Here is a 23992-nt window from a genome sequence, read left to right on the forward strand (position 1 = left end):
AGGGTACTCAAACCACATACTAAATACAGGACATGCATACGGAACAATAACAGAGGTAATGGAAGTTGTAACAACGGGAAAGAAGGGCAGACATTTGAATACATTAGAGAAATACCATATATATAAAATAAGTAAGAAAGGCCTACACATGAATGATACACACATAGAAACACACAATTCCATATTTCAAACGATACACGACATCTATACAGACTAACGGTACCTCCCTCTCCCCACTATCCATTCCCCCCTACACTCACAAACATAAAACTCAGCACACAGTACATCAGACAGCACACGTAGTAAAGAATAGCAGCGGCACGCACACAGAAAGACCACACAGGTTAAGTACAAATAACAATATACACACATAAGAAAACACCACATACATAAAATGGTAATACAAATATATTTGTATATTACAGATAACACCTATACAGTGTGGAAACAAGAACTAGCCGCTGCAGCACTTCAAACACAGGGCGAATAACCCTAACAATTTTAAAATTTTAAAATTTGCACAAGAATTTAAAGTTTTAAAATTAGAACTAAAGATTTTATTATGGTGCTATTACAATAAAGTCAAAATTAACGTGTGTGAAGTAATCTACGGGTGGACAGCTATCAACGAAGTAGAAGTTGATAATGACAGGGAGAGTATTTTAGATGTTAAATTTTGAACTGGGTGCAGTGTGACAGCGACGTGAGTGTTATACACCTGATGATGGCCGTCTGAGGCCGAAACATGTAGTGTAGGGAGCAAGATCAAAAGACACAAAATATATTGTTTGCACTTGAGACGGAGTTTATATCATTTATTGTATATGAGGTTGAATGGGCCCAAGATTCGATCTGCACTCAGTGTAGAAAAGAAAAATCCCTTGCCCATTTCTGAAATCGAACTTCCAAGTCCTCGGACGTCGCTACAATGACTGAGCTACCCATTCTCCTCTTATAGTATACTAATTATGATATTTAAATTAATATCTGAACATAATCTGTGTTAGCTATATTCATATCGCCCTTTATTGTGTAAGTCCTGCAAAGTAAAAGAAAGTGAAGTTGTCCTTTCGTTTAATTAATTAAGCATCAGACCATAAAGACGTATGGTGGAATGGAGGTATTGCTCCACCTTTCTTGACTTCGGCACTAGATGACAGTGAGTCGTTAGCTTTACGTCCCGGCAGATTTACCGCCAATGAAAGAGCCCCCATTATCTAATGGAAATAGGCTGATTTGTAATTCCAGTTATAAACAAAGCATGGTTCTCAAAGAATCAAAACCAATCGGACAGAACCATTGCTTCAACCTTAATTATGACATGTCTGTGTGAGATCCGGAGTACAGACGTTACCTCAAAAGTTCATGAGTACATAGTCTTCCGCGTCGGTGCCTTCATCAGACGTGCAGTAGTTGTTTTTCGTTGCTATTTTCAAAATATTCTTCCTAAGCTGTTCCTCACTTCTGCTGAGTAGACGCTGGGAGCCTGAAACAGAAATAGTGCCATGGCTGAACTCATTGAAGAAAATAAAGAAGTAACACAAGAGATTATTACAAGTTTTAGAATTTTTTTTTTTCTTGGCACTATAGCCCCTTTGGGCCTAGGCCTACCTCCATGAACTCCGTTCACTTCGGTTTTTCTAGATCTTATACATTCGGTAGGACTCCTTGGGCGGGTGATCAGCTCGCCTCAAGGTCTCTACCTGTAGACAAACACAGAAAAACGCACACACACATCATGCCCTGAGTTGGATTCGAAGCCACGATCCCGACTTCCGAGCGAGCGAAGACAGTGCATGCCTTTAGAAATTTTTAGCGCAAGAAAAATGACTACAATTTTCTAAATAGCAATTAGTGACCTGTTTCTAATTTTCTAATTGTCAGAAGAGACACAGGTCATGCTCCCACAAACCCATATACTGTAATAAAAGGCATGTTTGGTTAGAAACAAAGGCAACGCTCTGTATTACTCATGCATAGGCCGCACATTTTTTGCCAGAAATTCAAGAGGAAAACTGGGGTGCGGCTTATATTCGAAATATTCGAAATCACACTTCATTTAAAAAAATTATATTCATAATTAGTAATACAGAGTGTAATACTCCTGAAATAATATTCCAAGAAAATTATTTTTTTCTATAATTTCTGTCTGCAAATTGTGCTGCGGCCTATACACGCACGCGGCCTGTGCATGCGTAAATACGGTATTTAAAAATATATTTCTCAGAGCTGTTAGGAATATTGTTATTTTGTAATATCAAAAGGTTTTTGGATCGAACAATTAGTCACGCGCATTAAAACTACAGTCGGGAATAAAAATGTTCATATTAGAGAATAAAACTGTGTGTAATGAAGCAAATTTATAACACAATTAAGAGATCAGGTTACTACAACTAATTTTTGTGGTCTTTTCATATGTACAATTGTGAATACAGACAACATATAATACCAAAATCTCTCCTCAGGATAAATCATGTCTTACCAACACGCCAATAAGATAAAGTCAAGTTAAAGAATAAACGACTAACAGGTCTCACGAAAGCTTATAAGAACGAAAGTAAATATTACAAATTTAAACTGCAAATTTGGATTAGCCTTTTGCGGTGTATAAGGTATTTATGCATCGTGCCCTGAGCAGAATTCAAATCCTACCAAAGAAAATTGAGAAGGAAATTGGAAATCAAGGCCTTAATGATTTTGGGCCCTTTGATCGGGATGCAGCTTCATTTCTATGTTATTGAAATGTAATTTTCTCTTTTATAATTTGATTCAGTGAAAATATTTCTATTTGTCTTAAAGATCATTTAGGCCTTAAAGAAAAATAAGCACTCTAAGTATTCAAAAGGAATTTTATGGGCTATTGTCAGCGGGATAGCTGAGTTGGTATATCGAATGGGCTACAGGTTGGACGACCGAAGAATCAGGGTTTGATCGCTGGTAGGGACAAGAGAATTTCCCTTCTCTACAGGCTCCAGACCAGCTCAAGTGGCCTCACCTCATCCATGCTTATATGCTCTTTCCGTTTCTATTTAAATGTTCCCATTCATAGGAATTTTAAGAGACGTGGCTGATGACTTGCTGAAGTTCCACGATGTATTAAAACTCAAGAAATAATGACATAAGCCCAGGACCATCAGACTGAATGACAAGAAAGAAACGTGGATTTCATTTTTCAAATTCCTGATTTTCCGAGTTCATTTTCTTTAAAATTTACCACAATTATTAATTTAATCTTTTGTTTCGGACTTTACGCATGCATATCACTCTCAGAATTAGTAGAGCATATTTATATTTGAATTAAATTAATGTAAGATATTTTCGAAAGAGTACATAAAATTCTGAGGCAGGTGATAAAATGCACGCAACTAAATTCAATGCACTTAGGGCAGTTCCTGTCCCAATATTTTTTATGAACACTGGGCTATCAAAAGATCTGACAAACTGGAATCGAAGCATTAAAATAGGTTTTCTGAGACCAATTGCTGGACAAAGATATCAAGGTCCGATAAGGAATACCAAATTAAGACAACAATTGAATATCTATGAATCAATGGGAAGGAAAAGAGCGGAAATGAGGAAGGTATCAAGACACAATGAGAATGAATGGAAGTTTCCCAAACAGATCAATACACACCAAACGGGTGAAGAGAATTACGTAGTATATAGATATACACGAAGGCGGGAACATTATTTTCATAACTTGCTTCCTTGACGATGGAAAAGGTTCAGAAGATATTAATCCATGTGAATAAATAACGAAATTATGTTGAAATCCAAACGACATACCTGAATATTAAGGTAATCTTTTGCGAACATTTAGAGTACAAACAATTGCAAATGTTGGACTTACTGATTATATTACATAAGATTCATTTCACAACGAATTAAGAAATCATATCAGGGTACGAAAAAATCAAATATCTGCTTGTGGCTATTTCTGATATAGTAATAATGTCCCATATTAGCTTGTCTGTGTACAGAAATACAAATCATACCGAAACAGAAAGCATAAGTTCAGACCTGTATTTTGAAGGGAGTTCTAGAGTCTAGAGTGCTTATATTTACTATATGTGGGGGTATGCGAAATAGTTTCAACAGAGTAAAGTTGAAACAGACGTTCTAATTCTTTAGACTTCTCAATATTGCGGCGGTTTCCCATCAGAATATGCAGTTCGTTGTCTGCTGTTGTGTGATCCGGTGTTTGACTCCGCTAACAGAAAGTCTTACAGGAAGTAAGTCTTAAAAGATATTTGTCTTCTGGGAATAAGGTCATTCACTCCGTTGAGAGTCAACATACCTTTCGGAGGAACATGGCACCTCCATCTTCAGGATTGAAGGATAAACCAATCAAGAACCCAGGGTGAAGTAGGTTGCAAGCAGTTCTTTGTGCTGATTTCTTGCTTGACTTATTCTTTGACCCTGAAGATAGGGATGATAAATTGCTCCGAAATGCCTGTTAACTTTCAGTGGACTACACGGCAATGTATTCAATAAGACAGAATTCTTCATGACCACCGGTGTGAGAACGCCAGACACCACAGGAATTATAAATTTTGCACTATAAAATTTGTATACTTTCGAGTATAATCTTAGGGTTGTGACTTATAGTACGATGTGAAAGTTCATTCTAGAGACACTTTCTACATGATGATGTCTTTGTGACACGTGTCTGCAACATGATCACAAACTAGGGGAGTAGGACAAGTGCCACAAGTGTGGCAACTAACGCCAATCTGCCGCAGCAATATCTGTATCGTTTTTTTAACTTGCAGTCAGTCGCTGTAATTTATTGTAAGATATCTTCAGGTATTTTCGGAAACGCACCAATAAATGTTTTCTGGAGATGCAAATTTTAATAAATTAGGAAGGAATCGATGTCAAACTTAACTGAATTTCTGTTGACAGCCGTTAGATATTATTTTTCATTCAAGCTCTGTTCCCTAAAGGAAACGCTTACACGTTTCACTTCCCCCAAAATCATAAATAAAGCTTTTCTGTACTCAATTAAGTCATCAAGTATTTATTTCATGGCAGATGGGCTCTTCACCATTCAATCCAGACATATTCACAGCTGATGATTTTGCCTCAACGTTCGTCAAAGGCAGGCCGGGTGCAAACAGACAAACAATAAGCAGAAAATCAAAGAGTCATCCAGACTTTGCCTGGACCGAACGAAATGGATGTAAGGGCCATTGTGAGAACCACAGTATTCAGAAAGTGCAGTTACTCCGACAAGTGTGGCAAAAATTTTGAAAAAAGAAATAGTCAAAGAACAGCGATAACTGGAACTCTGCATTCGTTACATCTAAGTGGTGCAAATTTTATTGATAATTTGACGTACAGGCACATTGCTAGGCAACGGGTCAGTAAACAAGCCTTCTAAAAAATAGTGTGGATTATAAAGAGACAAAGAAAGTCGATTGAGTTACCAGAAGTTCAGAGAGTTCAGGTGAAGGATAGCTGAATTGTTGTCAAGGATTCGGTCTGGAGTTCTGGAGATGGCAGCCGAAGGTGCTGGAGGAGAAATGGTAAGGAAGCAATTAGTCAGTACAAAGAAGACTTCACGTGTGATTTGAAGTGAGAGTGACACTGTTATAAATCCGTTGTCAGGATACGGCTAGTGAAGATTGAGAACCCTAGTGCGTGTATAACACCGATAGCGCTGTGTCGCCTGTAGTCCCGAGTTGTGTGACTGCGGTGTCAATAAATCCAATCATTCAATCCAAAACCCGCCTTGTAACACTCGAGTAAACTTCCCTTCACGTGACAATACTTAGGCCGCATTGTGACTCATAATTACAGGAAGTATGATGATAACTGCTGTCATTTCTTTGATACAAACTGTATCCAGGAACAAACTTGTGGGACATCTGGTGAACTGGGTTTTTTCTTGACGAATGTCTGAATGTATATGTGTCTGGATTATTTTCATACTCCTCTTAGTTGAAATTTGCAGACCTGTAAGTAGCTGGTCTCAAGACTTTAGGTGAATTTATTGTGAGAGGCACAAAACATTACTACACTTTTTCTTACCATCACCTCAGACCCCATCTTTGATTTTTCAAAATCCTGCACCTCACTCCACAAGAAACAATTTACAGAAATCCGCCACCGAACATTTTAGGCGTACAACTTACATTCGGGAACCTTTTCTAAAGTACACTTGACATATATGACATAAGCCTATCTTGGTTGAGTGACCCTTCAACGAATCCAGCTATAGGCTGTGGAAAGGTACCAGTAGACAGCGACAAGTATTATTTACTACGATCACAAAGGATAGCTAAAATAAATATTAAAATTTTTACAAAGGATCATATCACGACTATGTGAATTGTTTATTTTCCCATCTGGACAATGGAATATTATTCTCTATTTAAAGGAAGCCTGAAGGGGGATTAGATAGACAAGGCATGTAGCACGAATGGGGGAGAAGAGGAATGTATATAGGATATTGGTGGGAAAACCAGAAGGAAAGAGACCACTGGGAAGGCCAAGGCGTAGGTGGGTGGACAACATTAAAATGTATCTTAGAGAGACAGGATGGGATGCTCAGGTTTAGATTGGTCTGGCTCAGGGTATAGAGTAGTGGAGGTCACTTGTGAACATGTTGAATGAACCTTCGGGTTCCATATAATTCTGGGAAATTCTTGAGTAGCTGCAGAAGAGGCGGCTCCTCAAGAAGGGCTCAGCTCCATGAGTAAGTAGGTATGTAATTTAAAGGAGGCCGTTGCAAATGGAACACACCAATGTACCCGAACCAGCTAAACATGAACATAAAATCGGTTTTTACCAGTCTCATTTCACGAGTCCTTGCACCTGGAAGTTTGATATTACAGCCCACTGGACGAAGGAAATCTTTACCGGCAATAAACAAGGCCAATGTCCTTATAATCTGTCATTTATGACTGGATGAAAATACAGCTCAGAACACCTACAGTTATCAATCATGTCTGAGGCCATCGCGCTGTAGCCGCATGCCAATATCATTGTCCGAGATACAGCTAGATAATAGTATTGTTAGAAACTGTCCTTGACTGACCTTGACCTTAAGTGTTTTCAGCAAGTGCCGTGTTTTGTCTGTGGTCAGGATTGAAGGATGTTTTGAGCCCCACGCCCTGGAACAGTGATAAATGCACCGTAATGGCTTACTGCACAGCTGAACGTGGCTACTATCCACCCAGCTAACATCAGTTTATCATTCAAATACGGACTGCCTATCTTCTGGACTCATTTATATGCACCTTTTCCGAGGTAGTATATTAATTTATTTTGCTCTGGTTGAGAACGTCGGCTGAACACAGATTCTTTGCTGTTTATGAGGCAATGTTTGACAGTTTACCTAGGTACTTGCCAAGGCATACATTGTTCGTGTTATAATTTCTTATTATATTTATACTTAAAGTATACTACATTAAATTAAAGCATGAATGTGCCGCTATTTTATGCGTTCTTTGCCTGCTGTAGGAGAAAGTTATTTATTCTCTTGGGCCGAAATAAATGAAACAAAATTTCTGTCAAGCATTAAATAAATTCTCCTTCATAGTTCAGTAAGAGATAAATGGATTCTAATAACAAAAAGACACTCAAATCAGAAGTGCCTATAACAGAGTTTTTTTTTGTTTCGTCGATTTAAAAGCCGTGAATTTTACGCTACAGTGAAAATTAAAAACAAACTATTCTCTAATTAACCCAGTACGAACCTCATATTTTTTCCTTTGGCACTACAGCCCCAGTGGGCTTAGGCCTACCTCTATGAACTTCTCCGTTCACTTCGGTTTTCTAGATCTTACACATTCGGTAGGACTCCTTGGGCGGGTGATCAGCTCGTCGCAAGGCCTCTACCTGTACACAGACACAGAAAAACGCAAACACAAACTAAACATCCATGCCCTGAGTGGGATTCGAACCCACAATCCCGGTTTCAAAGCGAGCGACGACAGTGCATGCCTTAAACCGCTCGGCTACCGTGACCGGCACGAACCTCGTATACACGTATAAACTAACAGTTTCAAGGACGGATCTTTATCGAAGACACTGATAAGAATCAGGGCAACAGTTACTGTCAGTTGGGACTGAAGTACTGAAAGTTTTAACGTGACTAAGATGTCATAATATTTGTCTACATAACTGTAGATCTGAATCCTCTTTAAGAAGTTAATAGTTGCTCAGCCACTCAGTAAATTCCCATCTTTTTGTGGAACCCTAAAATTCATTACCGTAACCGCAAGAGCTTACCGCCATCCCAATACTGACCCAGATTAATCCAGTCCAGGCCTCTCCATCCTATCTCTTTATGATATGTTTTAATACTATCGTAACATCTACAATTAGATCTTTACAGTCGCTCCCTAACATGTTTTCTTATCAAATCTTTGTGTGTGTGTTACTACTTTTACATGTGTGCTACATGCTCTGTCCATTTCATCCTCCTTAATTTTTGTCATTTGAAAAATATTTGCCAAGAAGTATAAATTATAAATCTTCTCATTATGCAGTTTTCTTCACTCTTCTGTCACTTCATTCCTGTCAGGCCCAGGTATTCTACTTAGCACCCCGTTCTCAAATATATCAGTCTGTGTTCTTCCCTTGATATCAGAGACCAAGTTTCGGACCCATACATCTAAAAGTTTGTGACGATGGGACATTAGCACAAATATTATATATATAATATATAATTATATATATTATATCCTGTTTTATATACAACACAGTCCTGATTTTATTTAAAAGCATAGCGTCTCCGCAGAAACTAACTACTTCTATCAATTGGGCCAAATGAGTAGGTTTTACCTGAAAACGGAGACAGAATCCAGTCTCCGAAACGTTACCTTTTTAAATATTGTGACATGTTGCGCAACGGAGAACCCCTCCCCCCAGCAGTGACGCGGCGGGTGAGTCAGCGCTCCGTCACCTCCCCCTCCGCACAGTGACGTAACACGCAACGCAGCTGTGACACGACGTCAGGCGACAGCGGTACCCATTGCGTAACAGGCAAGCCCTGCGACTATATAAGTGAACAACACTGCCTACGAGTGAGTTGAAATGTGGCCGTCGCCGAGTGCATTTGAAGTTAGTTAAGGGTATCAGTCGCCGAAGACAGTTCTCCAGTCAACAGTGAATAAGTTAAAGTGTATCAGCCGCTGAAGTGAGTTCTCCAGTCAGCAGTGAACGAGTCTAAAGCGTATCAGCCGCCGAAGTGAGTTCTCAAGTTAGTTAGCCAGCAGTCTACGAGTTGAGTTGGAATCTAACAGCAGTCGCGGAAAGAAGAACCGGACGTGTGTGTAGTTGTGTAATTGGGAGTGTGTCATATAGGGACACTTACATAGCTCCCGTACTGTAAACGTGTAGACTACTGAAGACAGAGTGAACAGATTATTGAGAATAGGGTTATAAAGTGTGAAACCCCGCAGAGTGAACAGATTATTGCGAATATGTTTATAAATTGTGAAACCCCACAAATGTTACAAATAATTGTAGCCGAGACTTGTAGGTTGTTGAATAAACCAATTAACATTCTCTACGTCGTCGTTGCAATATAAACAGGACGATGGATAATGTCCAGAAATTTAATATTTGTACACCCATGCATATTTATTGACACAAATGCCAATGAAGATTTGCTGTAGCACAACCGGACTAGGAGATTTTACAGAATTATAAGCCTATCGATAGTTGAAAAAATTATGGGATGTAAAAAAACATAATAATAATAATAATAATAATAAGAAGAAGAAGAAGAATTTAATGGTTGTCCGCTACGTCTTCAAAGTCTTAAGTAAATATTACTATTTTTACCTGAACAAAAACTGTGCTTCAAAAATGAAACACACTTCTCAGGATATAAAGTAGCATAAATTTCGCTGTCAGATTTTCCAGTTATAAAATTAATCACCAGATTAGAACCACCCATTAAGCAGAAACTCGAGAAACAGACACGCTGTAATTTTCTACGGAATTTCAACTTGTAAATACCGATGTTTGTTATGGCAACACAGTCACGTGTTCTTGAAACTTGATTAAATTCATCTGTCTCAACGTGTTTCGATACTTTCAAATGTAATCCTTAGGGGTTCATACTTAATAACACAAAAGAACAATTCATATTCCTTGTGATTTTACATAAGTTTGATCTCATAGCATTCTTACGCATGAAATAGCAACTTACAATGCAAACAACGCTTGTTAATACCAATATATGCAGTACAAAGATTCTTACAAAAAGAACTACATCGTCCTTGACGTGCTACTTAGATGTCAGAGTTGTCCAGTAGGAAGAGCGACTGAACTTTAAGCTCAAACAAATATGATACAAATCTTTACCAAGAATTTAATAATTTATTTGGTGATTTTTTTATAAATAGATACCATTTAAGAGTTATCGGATGAAAGTTAATGGAGAAGACATTATCCATGTAAGAGGGCACGTGGTAGCGTACTTGCTTGAGGCACTATGCTACAAGCCAGTAGGTCACGAGTTCTTTCCCGATGAGTTCACTAAATGTTTCACTTGACCTAATCCTTCCAATCACATTATGGTCCTGGGGTTGACTCAGCCTCTAACAGAAATGATTAGTGAGAATCTTCCTGGAAGTAAAGGACGGCCGGCGCGTAAGGCTGACCTCGCCCATCTGAGCAGAATGTCTAGAAAATGTGGGAGCCTCGAAGTCTGACAACAGTATGGGCCCCCACGGCCTGTTACAGGATAGCTTTACCTTAGCATTACCATTATCTATATAGATGTGACGTTATATATGCTGGAGCTTCTGTATCACCAAGTATGTATCCCTGAGGATGTACCTAGGCATCGAAGGAAGTCGGCACAATTATGAGTTTCATGCACTTGTGTTGTAACTGACTATACTGCTATAAGGAACAAATTTATGGACATCAACTGTGCACAAATCAATATTGAAATATTTTAAGTACCAGTAAAATGTAAGTAACTTCAAAAAGTTTCTTTAAAAATTCATTGGTTTATATTATTACAAAAATAGTGTTTCGCAAAATGAAACGAAGCTTTCGACACTTGGCACTTCTTTGGTTATGAATAGAGATCAGAGGGATCCTGGATCCACACGGCCATTGCATGCATAAGGGTTTCATGTATGCATGCAGGTCTGCGTATATTTGTTCTTATATTATGTAATTAGCGAAGGTCTGCCTTCGTAAAATCATTATATATTAAAACGAATTAAAATAATTAGCTTGAGCAAGTCAGTACTGAAGAAAAGACCATTTTATTCACTCCACTCTTCTTGTCTTCATACCCATTAAATTCTTTCTTCTTATACAATATTGTGATATGACGCCCGAAAGTCGAAATAGTGAAGTCAGAATATACGTTCATTGCTAGGTAATGACTCGGTTAACAGATTCCCCTGGTAAAGAATACGCAAGTAGCAATCGAGTAATTTCCATTCTTATGCAACGGCACTCTAAACACGTCTTCCCAACAATATAGAGGCTGTGTTTTCCATGTGGTCGGTGTAAGGTAGTTATAAACAAGAGTTCGGAAGTTTGCAGGATAGCATCGAAGGGAGTCGAGTGTCGAGACGCTCGTCCTACCAGGATATGAACTTGAGAGCAGAGGAATTGAGCTGAGTTTGCAGTTAGAATAATGGCAAGAAAAGAATTAGACTGTGAAAAGAAGACTTCTTGCGTTATTTGAAGTTACAGTGAGACTCTTATAAATCCGTTGCCAGGATACGACTAGTGGAGGCTGAGAAAAATATATTGCATGTGTAACGGTGAACTGTAAAGTGTGTAGATCAGCGATAGCGCTGTAATTTCCTGTAGTTTCGAGTACTGTGTATAATGTGTCAATCATCAATCATCCAATCCAAAACCACGTCTATATTCACAAATACACATGACAATACATGTATATAACTGAAATATGGCCATTTGAATCGAAACAACGATGTAGGACCTGAGATTCCATAACGATGTTTATCAAGTGCCCTATCTTCTGAGATATAAAGCCGTGTAGTCCGCCGAATGTCAACGGACGTTTCGGAGAAACATATCCCTCCAACTTTAAGGTCGAAAAACAGACCAAGTAAATAGTTTAAAGCAGGTAGCAAACAGAGCTAATTTCTTCCAGCGCATATAATTCGACCTTAAAATATGGTGTCATGATACTCGGAAACATTGGTTGGCTTTCAACGAACTACAGAGCGCTCTATCCCAGACGATAAAACTCTTCAACATAAAGATGATACCATACACTTCATTGATAAGCTCAACTATAATAGAGCCAATTAAAGTGAGATACTTGCGAATGAGGTTTCAGCAGAAACGTCACTACAAAGCAACTTGTTAGATCTGCCTCTTCCTCTAATTTGAATTCAACTGATTCTTGACACGTGAGTTCGCTCTTGGCCTGTTTCCAGTTAGGCTTCAACAACTGACGCCGACATGTGAGTGGCCGCTGTACTAAGAACACCGCTTATGAAGTAGGACATGAGATTTTCGCGGCGGCGACTTTGAAGGGTTTTATCTTCTTGGATGTTATGCCGTGTAGACAGACTTTTCGGAGGATGTACCATCTTCACGGTCGAGGAGTAATTTAAACAAGTAGCCAGCAGGAATCAAGCGACAGGGGAAGTAAAGAGTAGCAAGAGAATTCGCTACAACACATAGAGCGTGAAGGAGGAGGTCTATTATAGAAGACACTGGAATACGAAACTTTCGAGGAGAGTATCCTGGACCCCGGAAGAGGAAATGTATGTACGCCTAGAAAGTCAGAATCAGGGAAATGAGCCTGATGCTGGAACGTTCGTCATCGTGATTAACAATAAGTGTAACTTAGCGGTCCAACTAATGCAGATCATATTAGTTCAATAAGCAGATGACAATGTAAATAGAAAGATAGAAGCTGAAGAGGCAACATCTGGAGGCATGGGATGAACAGGAGGCTTATAATAAGAGCCTCTGTACTTCAAAGAGGCTAAGATGGAGCAGAGCCGATCGCAGTGGCCGCGCGATCCAAGGCATGATATGTCTTCGCTCGCTCGAGCAATAGGAGCGTGGGTTCGAATTCCACTCAAGGCATGGATGTCTTTGAGCTTACTCTGTGTTTGTATTGTTCTGTGTGCCTGTAGCGGCCTTGGGATGAGCCGATCCCCCGTCCAGGGAACCCTACCGACTCTGTATAGGATTTCGGAACTGAAAACATGGCCGAGGTTCAAAGAAAGGGTGGTAGAGCCAGAGATAGAAGAGAAGACAAACTGAATGATTTTCTAATCGTGAACATCAGAGTCTTTGGCTACATAAGCCGAAAGGCCTCACCAGGGAGAACAGGGTAGAATGTGCAGGAGAAAAGTCTCCGATTTTTACTACTGCGCATGCTTGTCGGAAATATAGAGCAGTAGGTATCCAGCAGATACAGAGATACGAGAAGGGTTAAGCCTGTCTGCGACTGGCTGTGAAAGTGTAATGCTTCTCACTTATATTCCGAAAGTTTCCGATTCGAAACTTGTCTGAAACACAGATTACCTTGAATCAGGTTTTACGTGGTTTTCCCAGGCAAGTGATAGAAGACCGCCTTAAATTAGGTCACAATAGCTTCTTTCCAAGTCTCTAATAATTCATTATCCACTGTCATCCAATAATTCGACGGTATAGTCTGAATTACTGACATCACTAAAAACAAAAACCAAACCCCGTGGCTTTAGGCCGCAAGCGAACTATACCAACCGAGCGACCGCCGATTGTCGGCGAAGTTAATGACAACTACAGCGGATAGATGTTGTCGCGTGGTCAGCGCAACGGATCCCCACGGCCGTTAATTTCGGTTTTCTAGACCGGATGACATCACTATACATACAACAAATAAACATCCGTGAAAATTTCAATGAAAAATCTCGTCATTTGTTATAAATCTCGTATTATTGACTTCCCCTGCTTTTCCCCTTATTCCCTTCCAGCACTACGCGTTATCGAATGATACGAAGAGGCCGGCGTTTGACAATTTCTCTCAAGTATAACAGCTCAGTCGGTCAATCGTAAACCGTCTCCTTTGAATAGTTTAATTCGCACACGTAAGTTTTTCCCCGTTACCCACTGGACAGGAGGCTAGGTGGACCCCAGAGCCGATCTGGAGAACGTGGAGAAAATTTTTGCCCACATCGGGACTCGAGCTCTGATCTCTCGGGTCGTCCAACCCTTAGCCAGTCGCTATACCTACTACACGATCACGGCTCCCAAATTCGCACACATATTCACTTCAAAATATTATCAGTTTTCAGAGAACATACAAGGTGTATTGACATAAAATACCGCTCGCTAGTTCGTGATCTACTAGATTATTAATTAATTCCATCGAGTCGAGCCCCACTTAAGTAGCAGCTAGTCGCTTAGTGACTCGAGAATTTTCCAGCATTTTATGAAACTCTAAGTCTTCAAGAAGACAGACAGATCTTTCCCCAAAGGCTTGCTGCGAATATAACTACAAACGCAAAGCTGAACGCACCTGCCTCATTTAGCCTTGTGTCACAACTAGACAGTGACTCTACATTTTAATATCTAACAAACTTCTCTAAACATTTTCAATTCCCCCGAAAACGCCTGGATGCCATAGCGCGGACTGTGTTAAACCTAGCGTAATTAATGTTACAACTCATAAAACTGACCCTTATGTGGCCTGGTTGACCGATCATAGCATAAAATAGTACGTTATTATCCACATTCTGTGCTATTAACCTCTACGTGACGCCATGATAATGTTAAAAGGTAATAAACGTTTTATTGAAGAGGATATGACGTCATTATTGGGAACGCCCAGGAATTGCGTGCGCTTGCTTCTAAGTTGGTCATATATATCAAGCACTGCTCTGTAACAAGCCAAATTGAAGAAGAACTGCAATATTCTAAGAAGGAACAAAATTATACATGAAGATTGAAGTCCTCTATGTTGTAACGCCGTGTGGTTATCAAAGAGCACAATGTTTCGGGGGAACTTGTCGTCTCTATTTTCAGAGTCGAAAAGTAATTCACTCAAGAAACAAGCAGGAACAGGAAACAAGCTGAGAGGTCTCACTCGGCTCATCCCTTGACTCTGTAAAATGAGGTTTTATGTTCTTTCGATACGTTGGAATGTCTCAGAATTAACCGGCGTCAGAAACCAGAAGACAGTACCCTTCATAGTCACCGCTATGAACACTTCAAATACATGATATATTTGTGATTAAGTGATATGCTCTGTACCGCCTCTGTGGGCTAGTGGTCAGATTTCCTGGCTACAGATCCAGAGGCCCGGGTTCGATTCCTGGCGCTACCAGATTTTCTGAGAAGTAATGGGTCTGGAATGGGGTCCACTCAGCCTCGTGAGGATAATTTAGGAGCTATTTCAAGGAAATGGCTGTTCCATTCCATCGAAATTAACGGCCATGGAGATTCGTTGGGCTGACCGCCCAACACCTTCTATCCGCTAAAGTTGTCACTAACTTCGGCGACAATCGGCGTTCTTTCGGTCGGTATAGTTCGCTTACGGACTCAAGCTTCGGAGTTTGTTTTGTTTTGATGTGCTCTGCACGTTCGAAGATTAAATGCTAGAGGCTTTGAGTTCGAAAGATAACAAGAAAATACGTTAGAAAACATCAATTATTCATGTGTTTCTGGAATGAGTTTGGATAGCTCAGTCGGTATGACCACCAGCTACGGAATGGACAGCCGGGGTTCAATTGCCGGTATGAGCAAGATTTTTTCCACAAAGTCCAGAACGATTCTGCGGCCCACCAATTTTCTTATCGAATTGATACCGGGGACCTATCCCTAGAGAAAAAGAGGCCGGGGCGTGAGGCTGACCACCCCTCCATTTAGTGCCAACGTCAAGAATGGAGTTATACCGTCACTCCCAATATGCCTTCATGGCGTGATGCTTAATTACTTAAGCACAGGGACAACTTCAAATTTTATGTTACTCTTGGAAAATATTACAATGAATGTCATATTAGTAGGGCTATTAAAAGGATGTGATTAGTGATACAGTCTGAAATTCTTAAGAGTAATCAATGGGTAGAACTAGAAGGAAAACACAATATTATTGGATGTTTGCTGGATTCAGCTGGCTCAGGAAATAATTTAGATATTTGTTCTTAAAACGTGAACACTTTTTTTTTCTCCTCTTGCTCCCAGTTTGGAGCATGGGGCTAATTTCTCAGTTTCTTGATCATTTTGCAGACGGCAGGACTCTATGGACTGGTGATCAGCCCGTCGCAAGGCCTCTACATAAACACAGGACAACGCAAACGCAGGAAAACGCACACACACACACACACACACACCAAACATCCATGCCCTGAGTGGGATTCGAACCCACGATCCAGGCTTCCGAGTTAGAGAAGACAGTATATGTCACGTGAACACTTTGGGTCACACATAAAACGATAAAATAGGTAAAGTTGTCCCTGTGAGCAACTTTGTATGCTCTACGCCATGAAGGCGTATGAAGAAGTGGATGTATAGATCCGCATTTTTACTTCGGCACTAGTTGGAGGTGACTGGTCAGCTTCATGACCCATCCGCTTTACCCCCAGGGAAAGAGCCCCCGGTACCCATTGTATAGGAGGCTGGGTGGACCCTAGAACCGGTCTGGAAGACGTGGAGAAGAGGAAATTCTTGACCCTATCGGGACTGGAACTCCGAACTCTCAGTCGTCCAGCCCCTAGCCACTCGCTACATCGACTACGCTAGTCCGGCACCCCGGGTCCCATATAAGACGGGGTTTCTTTGACTGAGTGACTGTATTTGAAAATGAAGAAATCTACTGGTTGGAACTATTCATTATCAGCACTTCATACGGTAAAATGGCGTCATTCGTATCAATGATATACAACAATGCATAAGGTAACTTAACGCTTCTCTTGAACTGCATGATTCATATATTGGAAACATGCTGCACAGTGGAAGACAAAGATTAATTTCACAAGGAACATGTTTCATGCAATTATAACTGTAACTTTCGCATAGAAGACATTGTAAGACAAGAGAGGATTTTGAAAAACAAGAAATATCTGATGTTCTGTTCTCGGCCACTTGATGGGATCTGAGGAATAGTCTGCCAGGATACTAAAGGCTTCATTAATAATTTCAAAATGAAATTATTTTCAAGTAGCCTCAATTTTGTTAGTGAATTATTTAAAAAATGTTGAATTTGCAATAGCAACAAAGCAATTGAGTAGAATTCTAAATTAGATTTTTTAATAATTTCACGACGCAATCCTGGAATCGTTTCACATTTTAAAGTCCTGTTTTAAGGAAATTGTATTTACCAAATTCAGAACTAGACCTTTTCACGAGACAGATGAATCTCGTTCAAAATTATGATGTAGTGGAAATTCCTCCACTTACATATTCGGGAGGTCCTGCATTCGAACCCAACCGTGGCTATCCTGAGCGAATATCTGTGCTGTTCCCGTCACTCACCATAAATACTGCTTTTACGGTAGATGAAACTTGTTACATATTTAACTAATCCCTGATATGATAGTCCTTTCTTCTAGATAATTTTTTCTCATGTGACACTCATTATGTATTTGATACCAACGTTCTTACTAATTTCGTAGAAAATTACACTTCATTAACTAATTTTACTAATCTGGTAAATACGAGTAGTTTATAGTAGGTTATCAGTCATGTGAAGGCCGATGTTTAACCAATTGGCTGTTACGCCATTGAACATAAATGCCGACCAGACGGAACCGTTCATGGGAATAAAACTTGCTCATGCTTACTGTAAGGACAAACAAATTATACCCACTTCACATCAATAAAAGAAATGTTTACCAGTATTGACTATAAGAAACTACGTAACACATGATATTTTCGGCATGTGTAACCTGAAACAGACAAGTGCTCGTAAGGTATTTATCGGCATTGCCTTAAATTTATTTTTTTTTTTGAGGGGGGTTAGTCTATAGAGTCAACTAAGCTGATCACAGTGCCTAGGCGGTCTGAGGCATGAAATATCTTCGTTCGCTCGAACATTTGTATCGTGGGTTCGAATCCCACCAAAGGCATGAATGTTCGTCTGCGTTTATTATGTTTATATGCAGGCAGCGGCCTTGCGTCTGGCTAATCCCCCGTCCAGGGACTCCTTCCGTTTAAGATTAAGGAACTGTACCGAAACGAAACGTTTCACGGATGCTCCGTGCTCCAAGTAGAAGCAAGGAAATAGAGAGGGACAGAGACAGCCAAATGACTATCTGCACAAGTACAGTTGTGACCATATTGCAGTTGTTTCAACATTAATAAAACTCTGAATTTTTGGCAACGAAGCATATCTATGGGTTTCGTATTATTCTCCGAATAAATGAATATTATTTTGCTGAACAGAAATGCCCAGTCTCTCTATGTGATGGAGAAGCAATTATCTATCAATGAGGCAGAAACTGAGTTCAGAAACATTGCTTAGAAGAATTTAGTACTTCAAACGTTCAAATGGAGCATAGTCCTCAAAAGTTGATGGTTGCACAGCTGGTTAAGAAATTTGTCACATTTTACGGATACTGAGATTTCAGTGCCACGAACACAAGATCTCGTCAGCAGATCAAAATTCTAATTTTTTTAGATACTTTTTAATATTATCCTCGCACCCATTGTTCGATCTCCCAAGTCTTCTATCTAGTTTCTAAGTAGTGTTCTGCACGTGTTTCTAAGTTCCCCATTCGTACATGTCCAAACCTTGATTCTATGACTCTAATTGAGTGTTAAGTTGTTAAGTGATCTCCATTGAAAGTGATGTCTAACCTATATTATCGTCCCGCAATGTAGCTCAGGACTGCGATGCTAGTATGCGCCGTACAGAGCTGCAGAGCAGACAGGCGTCTTGTGTAATGGCTACAGTCTTCCTTAATGCCAACTCAAAGCTGCATTTTTCCTTATTTGTTTTTATTTTCTGTGTTGCCATGACTTTGCGAAACACATGTAAGTTAATTGAGCCATCTATCGACTTCATTTGGATTGAGCTAAGAGCTTCTAGCACACTCGAAGAATAGAAACTAAAGGTTCGATATAGAACGCCTTACTTTGCGTGATTGAGACGCGAGAAGAGAGTTCTGAAGCTAATTCTCCTTTTGTTGGCAGACTTATATGTTCTCTTTAAGATTCTGTATTTCAGCATCCTCTTGTAATTGTTTAACTTAACGTCATGTATTTATCGTCCGTCAATACTGCAACACTTGTTTGTTCACTACTTAAATTTTAATTTTAGTTTTACATAACAGACTTTGACCTTACATGTTTCGGCCACAAACGGCCATCTTCAGATGTCTTGATATGTTACAAATATTTTATTAAATTGCGTTAAAACTGCTACACTGGCTTAGTCCGTGTTAGAATCACACGCTGTAGTCCTCTTTTCAAGGTAGCACACTTAGCAAAGAGAAGCAGCTGCCGCACACAGGGAGCCTACACAGAATAACAGTGCTGAAAACAAGAAGTAGCCGCTGCAGCACTACAGACATAGGGCGAGTAACCCTGAGAATTTTAATTTTTTAAAAGAATTTTAAATTAGAACTGAAGATTTTAAAAGTGCCGGTTCATAATATCAAAATTGACGAGTGTAGGCAACAAAGATAATGCACAAAGCAGACAGATACCAGCGAAGTAGATTCCGATAAATCTAAACGTGTTGGTGACGACGAAAAGAAAAATTGTGAAGACTTATGGTTTTAAATTTTAAACTAGATGCAGTGTAACAGCTACGTAAGTGCATACACCTGATGATGGCCGTTTGCGGCCGAAATATGTAGTGTAGAAGAGGGCAAGACAAAAGAACTACAATAAATTGTTGCACTTGGGACGGTGTTTATGTCATATATCGTATAGAGTGCAACAGTATGCTTAAATATAACATTGTAACCAGAAAATATCCTTTAATGTTTCTATTATGCCTATGTTATTTTGGTGCATTTTAGTTCACCTCACACGGGGTGTCGTCCCTTGTTCATAAATATATGTCTGTCCAGGGCGTTTTGTTTCGGCAGCTTGCCCCTCATGTTCGTGGCCTACTTTTCAATTTTGACAGCCATATGCTTCTGGTTTCCGTGTTTCCTCCACAGCGTGTGGTGTTGTCTTTAATAGTCTCTTCTAACAATTATAAGATATCTCAACAGCGACAAATTATCAGTTAAGATTACAAATAAAATCTCAAATACCAGATCATTTACTGATCGCGAATTTCCAATTTCACTAGCAAATTATAATGCAAAAATTGGTATCCCACGGCACAAACATGAATGTAAATATTTTAACATATTTTACTACTTCGCCAAATATAATTAGAATGATTAAGCTAATGAGGATCAGATTGGAAGGGAATGTAGCAAGCATAGGGGAGGAGTGGAATGCATATAAGAGTTTGGTGGGAAATCCAGTCTAGGAAGACGCAGACGTGAATGGGAGGATAATATTAAAATAGATTTTTGAGAAGTTGGATGGGGTGATAGGGATTGGATTTACCTGGGTCAATGGTGGTCATTTTTTAAAACGATAATAAACCTCCGGGTTCCCTAACATTTTGGGAATTTCATGAGTAGCTGAGCAACTGGCGGCTTTTCAAAAAGGAATCAGTTCCATGGGTTTAGTTTGGTTAGTTACGTTGTAGAAATTGAAACTTTCTAAGAGTAGATAAAAATTTTAAAACAGAACAGGATAATTTTAGTGTAACTTTTTTTTATGGTTCGTCGTTTTTCGCAAAGTGACGTAGGTTGTTATGTCGTCATTATCAACTTGCTGGATTCGGTTTCAAGAATGAATGGGAACTAAAATTCCCAAGCCACAAAATATTTTCTTCCGTAAGTTCGTCTACTGAAGGTACAACGTGTTCTCAAAGATGCCTTAGACAGAAGTGTAATAGACTGAGGAGTTGCCCGCACGAATTTATGGTAGACAGAATTCGGTCTCTTGATTTTTTCGTAGGACCGCATGCTGCTCGTGACCCTCAGTTTATATACTACTACTGTATAAAAAAAAACTGGGAAAATGGTAAAATTCATGATGTCTTAGCAGCTTACAATCAAATGTAAGTAGCGTCTGACTACTGCGGATTATACGTACTTCACATTGTTAGCCCTTCTGTCATGGACTGATATTCTGTGTTTCTTCCTAACTCGATTCATTTGTTTCGTTCTTTCGTCCCCACTTTGATTCTCTGTTTCTTCCTTTCTTCATATTGTCACGTTTTTCTTTCATTTTGTTCAATTATTTTTCTTCTCTGTATGTAGAAAATGAGAAAGGGACAAACGAAAATAAACCAAAGAAAGAGAAAGACACAAAGTAAAAGGAAAGAAAGGAAGAAAATTTGTCCCTTATCTGTTCCTCCTTATTTCCTCATTTTCTTCCCTTTCTTTTTCTCTTCAATTACTCTTCCTTCTTTCCTTTCCTAACTTTCTTTCTTTACTGCATCCTTCATTCGATGTTAGGGATGCTTGGGGTATATCCCTACCCCGGCACATAATTTCAAGGGGTGGTGCTTGGTTAAGCACAGGGAGAACTCCGCCGTTAACATTACTTTGTGTATCACACACGGAGCTCCTCGCATGTGTCCCTAGGTGAATATTGTCTACACTTCTATCTCAACGTAGTTCCTGGACACCACAGTCATGAAAGAGTTTTACATAGTCTTTCCCATGATATATACAGCATATTATCTATTAACCTTGAAAGCAGAGGGTTCCTATTATGTACCACCTGCTATAATACTAGTATACTAAATTTCTAGATTTTTCCCGCAATATTTATTTGTGTGTTCCGCATGGTTCTCACAATAAACAGCTATTTTTTCCTTAAACCGCATTAACTGGATGGTCTTTGTGGGGAGATATAATGGGTTTTCTCTGAGGAAGTAACTAAATTTGTACATATTAACTCCATGTTGCTCCCAGTCGCTCAATTACTCAAGAAATATCCCAACATTTCCTGAAATTTAGCGGTTCATTCCCATGTTCCCAACAGACAGCCACTAGTCCTTATCCCGGTCCAGATTAATCTAGTCCGTGTCACGCAATCCTATTCTCATACGATCCATTTTAATATTATACTCCAACTTACGTCTTGGTCTTCTTAGTGGTCTCTTTCAATGATTAATAGGGTATATAAATGTTTTCCAAATTTCAGCATATACGGGACCATACATGGGCGGTCGGCCCAAGGCGCTATCGTAATATTCCACTTAGCAATATAGAACATAACATTTTTGCGAATAGGAGACAGGTTATAATTTAAGTTGCCAGAAACTACTATTTTTCTATCCACGAATTTAAAGTGATTTTAAACACTATTAAACAAAGTTTATTTAAGTTAAGTTATTTTATTTATTATGTCATACAATACTATATAATACAACGGATCATCGGGTGGATGCCGAGGCCCACAGTTTGATAAACAGTGGGATTTAGTCATTCTGATGACTGGATTAGAGAATCGGTACAATTGCATTAAGGTAAGGAAAAGTGTCTTTGTGCTTAACTAATTAAGCATCACGCCATGAAGACGTGTCGGGAGTGGATGTAGAGATATAATTTTCTTGATCTGGACGCTAGTTGGAGGTTAGTGCTCATCTTCACGCCCCGGCCGCTTTATCCCGGAGAAAAGAGTCCCGTTACACATTGTACAGGAGGCTGTGTGGACCCCAGATTCGATCTGGTCGACGTTGAGAAAACATTTGACCCTACCGGGGCTCGAATTCCGACCCCTCGATAGCACAGCCCTTAGTCATCGCTATACTGACTTCGCTATCCCAGTTCCTGGTTATGAGCTATACCGGGATTAATAACTTAGATGTGACGGTGATTTGTATTCGAAAGGTTCCTGGTTCAGATCTCTCCTGGAAAGCCAGTTATCCTTACTGAATTTTAGTGTGATTTCCTGAGTAGCTACAGTGAAAACCGTATATCTCTTTTCTTCTTTAGGTAAGATCGCTTATACTAAACAGCGATTATGCAATTGCTTTTTCTGCAGCGCTAGTGATCGCCTAACGTATGTCCACTGAAGGCCTCCCTCGAACGTTCAGATTGTTGGCACTCACTTCTAAAATTAATTTTGTGTAGGGTTTCTCCCTTGCCTGCCTTTCCTCCTCCCACTCGACCTGGCCTACCTCCAAGCACCCACAATTTACACGGTGTTTCAAAAGTATTACCTCTATTGCTTAAAAACATCTCTCTGAAAGAAGAACAGACTAGAAGACAACAATATTACAGAGCAGCGACGCTCATTTTATTGTTATGAATCTGAGTTACCATAATATTTACAATTAAAAGCATATTAAATTGCCATTGCCAATGATTTTTCGGAGAAGACACGTAAATATTGTGACATGACGCCGGAAATTCGGATTAGCAAAGTCAGGATAGCTGTTCATTATTATGCAACGACTTGGTACACATATTACCGAAGCAATAAATACGCAAGCAACAATTGGTTTTCTTCCATTGTTATGAAACGGCGCTGTAAGCACTCCTTCCGAACAACAGAGAGGCAGTTTTCTGCGCGTTCCGTGAAAAGTGGTTATAAAGAAGGCTTCACTTGAGTAGAGCAGAGTCCAGTTTCGGGACGCCAGCCTGCCAGGTTATGAGCTTGAGTGTAGGGGAACTGGACTGAGTCGCCAGTTACAGAATAATGGCAAGAAAAGGATTAGGCTATGAAGTGAAGTTACATTTGTGCTATTATAAATCCGTTGCCAGGATACGACTTGTGATGACTGAGAACCCTGGTGCATGTGTAACCGTGAACTGTAAGTGAGGGCATAGCCGTAGCGCTATAATTGCCTGTAGTCACGAACTGTGTGTATAAGGTGTAAATAAATTAAATCATCCAATTCAGAACCCGTTTTATAAGTCACGTACACCTCCCACATGTGACAATATTTCCCTTATTTCAAAGGTGGTGGAAAAGCACAGTTCAGGTATCACCACTTCTGATACAACATAGTTATATAATTTATTAACTATGTGTATGAAGCGGCATGTATCAATGACATGATGAAGAG

General features: G+C 39.6%; 1 long non-coding RNA gene across 4 annotated transcripts in view; it reads right to left on the bottom strand.

Annotated features, from left to right (window-relative positions):
• The window catches only part of LOC111861877, a 101086-nt gene that overhangs the window by 20295 nt on the left and 56799 nt on the right, over positions 1 to 23992 (bottom strand). For 3 of the 4 annotated variants that reach the window (XR_002842344.2, XR_004512756.1, XR_004512755.1), the window contains exon 2: positions 1355 to 1486. This is a non-coding gene — a long non-coding RNA (uncharacterized LOC111861877). Of the gene's footprint in view, positions 1 to 1354; positions 1487 to 7042; positions 7121 to 23992 lie in introns of those variants that run through there. The other variant, XR_004512757.1, reaches the window with a different exon arrangement.

This window comes from Cryptotermes secundus, unplaced genomic scaffold, assembly GCF_002891405.2.
Source record: "Cryptotermes secundus unplaced genomic scaffold, Csec_1.0 scaffold180, whole genome shotgun sequence".
NCBI lineage: Eukaryota > Metazoa > Arthropoda > Insecta > Blattodea > Kalotermitidae > Cryptotermes > Cryptotermes secundus.